A 3,894-nucleotide genomic window follows, 5' to 3' on the forward strand; every position below is an offset into this window, starting at 1 on the left:
CATATGTTGCAGGTAGTTGATCATCATATCTAATAGATTTAGAGATTATATGATGATGTAATGTGTTACTCAGCGTTAAAAAAAAGAATAACATAATCACTTCAAGTTATGTGTCTTTGGTCCCCTCACTACAAGAAAATAGCTCTATTGCAACAGAAAAATTGCAACGTCCATTTTCGTTAATAATTTGTTATGATTATTGCAATATTTTTGCTATAAAGAATATTCGTTACAGTTTCATTACAAATTTGTTGCAAAATAACAACTATAACAGACGTTGCATATTTTCATATTTTCGTTACTAAATTGTAACATTTTGCAACATAAAAAAATATCTTGCAAATTTTGCAAGAAACATTCAACATTCAACATTTTAAAATCATTGCTAATTTGCAAAAAAAAAAAAAATTAAAAATATATCGCAAAAAATGTGACAGTGATTATATTTTTTATTATATGTTTTTTTTATAAAAAGAAATTAAATGGTTTTTCGTATATTAATTATGTACTTTTGTACTTTTGGTTGCCACTTCTTTAATATTAGATTGCTAAGAATTTATTAATTAACTTCGCCTCTTCTCTCTGAATATCTTTCTTATCCAGAGATACATCTAATTTTTTACTAATACAGTTTTAGTGTAATTCTTGTTTCTTCTCTGTCAAAGTTCATGTTTTACTACGTCGGATAGATCGTAGATCACATGAGGAAGGTGCAGAACAGCCGCAGGTAACTTCTCAAATTTCTTTTGCGTCATTGTTGCAAAATGGGTTGTTACGTAATTCCTTTGTTTACGTGATCTTTCTTGTTACGTAATTTCTTGGCAACTACTAGAATGTTTTTTTATTGTATCAAATGTAGTTCCGCCTTATATTGCATTTACAGCTTGACTTTTAGTTTGTTTACAGAATAATATATTAACAGATATGGATAACCCATTATCAAGATTCACTTAGATTTTATTGTTTCCATATATATAAAGAGCTTATACCGGTGTTTTTAATAATTCATTTGACTTCTGCAAGACCGTAGTTCTTCCAAAGTAACTCATCTCCAGAAATTCTTTTGTTTTTCCTTGTGCGTTTTATATCCTTCATGAATTACTTTTAAGTTTTAAGTCTGGTAATTTTTTTCAGATGAATCAGATGGCAAATGATGGTCATAATCAAGAAGCAGCCCAGCCAAGGAATGTCTTAGGTGTTCTTAATCCTTCCAAAGTGAATGGATCATTGTGGTAAAAAGTATATATATATATATATATATTACATACGTCACTTTAAATTTTTCTGTTACGTTCTATTTTTTTATAGGTTCAAACGTGATTCAATCACTAGTGAGATAAGAACAATCATTCGATCTGATTATCCTAGCCCATATATATCGAAACTGGTCAACTGCACCGCAACACGTAAAAGTAAAAGATCGATGGTGGTACTTATTTAAGGTATATCAAAGAAAGGCTGAGCAAACTTGAAGGCTTGGAAAAATGATAGCGATCCTTTTTCCAGCTATTCTATCGAGGATGTCAGCTATTCTATGGAGGGATGTCAACAACTAAGTTTTACTTGACTGCTTTTGTTATTTTTTCTAAGGTTTTATTAGTTTTTTTCTAGTTTTAAATTATCTCTGGTTTTTCTCTATTAATGCATCGTTGAACTTTTTAATAATTTATTTATTTAATAAAATTGGTCATTTGACTTTTTTATTATAAGATATATATAACGTAAAAATAAATAACACACCTAATATTTCTTAAAATAGAATACTAAAATAATTATTCTATGCAACACAGTTAATATCTACTAATTTTATTAGAATATTAATTATTAACCATATAGTAGTCACCGTCAAAAAACATTTGCACCAAATCAATTATTTAAAAGCAATTACAGGAAATTGGCAACAACATTTGCTATATCTTTTACATAGCAAATTTCGCAATGATTTTAAATTGCAACGTCCAAAATATTTTATATAAAAATTTTGTTGCATTAATATTACTAAATTTCAAAAAAGAATAATTGTAAATTTGCAATGTTGTTTGCTATATATTTTAAGTAGCAATGACTTGCCACCATTTATGGTTACAAAAAATGTTATAAATATACAACAAAATTGCTATAAGAAATTGTTGCAAAAATATGACATATATAGCAACAACTCAATTTGTTGCTAATTTTACTACGTATCTGCGACAAATATGGATTTGCAACATTCAAATTGCAAGAAATTAAAATTTGTCACATTTTTATTGCAATTTAATATTTGCAACAATAAATAAACATATTGCAACAATATATTACTATTGCAATATTACTATTTTCTTGTAGTGAACCTAAACACGGCTAAATCCTAATCTATATGATCAAAATGCACATGGGTGAATGGATAAAACAATAGAAATATGCAAGATATCAACTCCCCCAAACTTGTTCTTTACTTGTCCACAAGTGAACTTTCTAGAACTCATAGGGAGAGAGGTTTGAAGGTGGGAGCTCATAGCCAAAAGAAACACAACTAGCAAACACAATTACCACACTCTCTTATTACACTCTAGCTTCTCTAGTCCTATCTCAACTCCTTTTGCCCCTACACTCATCATCAAGCATCCACACATTCAAATCAACCAACTCTCACATTCATTAAGCACAAAACATCTAGTGAATTCTTGCAAATATTCAGTCGGTCCAAGTCATTTGGGTAAGGGAAGGCTTTTATTCAAAAGGTTCGAAACATAAAATCTTTAAGGTAGTTTACTCTCGAAAGAAGTAACCTTGACATTGCACATAATATATCTAAGAAAGGGACCAACTCATGCATACAATGCTCAATCTCCATTGTTCTACCCTTTTCCCAAACATACAATTACACAATTTTTCCCAAATGTCAAGCCCAACTCACATCTCTCACCAAAAGATCTCAAGAACACCTTGCACAACAAAACTCTTTTCTTTGAAATCTCATAAGGATTTTTCTCAACTTCAAAACAAAACTTAGCTCTAAACAGTTTTGCTAGCCCCCTTTCTTTCTTTTATTATTTTTTTTTTAATTTTTTTGTTCTTCTTTTTTTTCTCTTTTTTTTCGGGGGCCAAGACTTTTCGTAAACTGAGCTAGAAGTTTCTCTACTTATCCCATAAAGACTAGTCAATTAAGCACAAGAGTTCACTCTTTTCCTTCCACTTTCTGATACTCCCAAATCAAACTTTACAACACTCACCCCCATCTATAGCTAGACAATGATGTGCCTAATCTAGCAAGAATGAAGATCAAGCATTGTCGTTCCCGATACTCTCAACATTATGCACATGTAAGACTTTCCTAAGAAGGCCTCACTCATCAAACAATGAAAGCTTAAAAGGAGGGAAAGGTTTTTGGGAGTGGTCTACCACTAGAGTTTGTCAAAAAAGATTGGTATAAAAGATGCGACAACTCAAGTGTGTATAGCCATGACTCAGTACACAAGGAACCCTAAGCAAGAAGCATTAAGTTTGTTTAGTTCAAATAGGGTCGTAGTTGGCTTCAAAGACTAGGTTTCAGCAATCAACAAGTTTTAAGAAGAGTTTTAAAGGCACGAAACATATGAGTTTTCAAGGCACGAAACATACAAGTCTTTTCGAGAGGTGCATAGCTTTTCAGGTGAAACATAGTGTTCTTTATAAGGCATTTAAAATCATTGCTCCCAATGCAAGTGAATGCAACCTACATGCTCTAGACTTTCCTAGAAATGCAAAATGATGCAAACTAAATGAATTTGTTTTTTTTTTTTTATGCAAATAGGTATGCAATGCATGACTCATGAAACAACATCAAAGCAAATATGATCAAATGCTTGGTACCTCACCCAAACTTGAGTTACACAGTCTCTGTGTTGTCAAGTAAAGAGAGAGATACCGAAA

General features: G+C 31.0%; 1 protein-coding gene and 1 long non-coding RNA gene across 2 annotated transcripts in view; both read left to right on the top strand.

Moving 5' to 3' along the window:
• Nucleotides 1-3,894, top strand: part of LOC106331747 (clp protease-related protein At4g12060, chloroplastic-like) — a gene marked incomplete at its 5' end in the record, with an annotated part of 22,519 nt that overhangs the window by 6,525 nt on the left and 12,100 nt on the right. The gene's annotated exons all lie outside the window — the stretch shown is intronic.
• On the top strand, nucleotides 1,023-1,403 carry LOC106314323. Its single transcript, XR_001264564.1, has 3 exons — nucleotides 1,023-1,040; nucleotides 1,135-1,232; nucleotides 1,309-1,403. It is a non-coding gene; the product is annotated as an uncharacterized LOC106314323 (long non-coding RNA).

The sequence above is a fragment of the Brassica oleracea genome, chromosome C1 (genome assembly GCF_000695525.1).
Source record: "Brassica oleracea var. oleracea cultivar TO1000 chromosome C1, BOL, whole genome shotgun sequence".
NCBI classification, from domain to species: Eukaryota; Viridiplantae; Streptophyta; class Magnoliopsida; order Brassicales; family Brassicaceae; genus Brassica; species Brassica oleracea.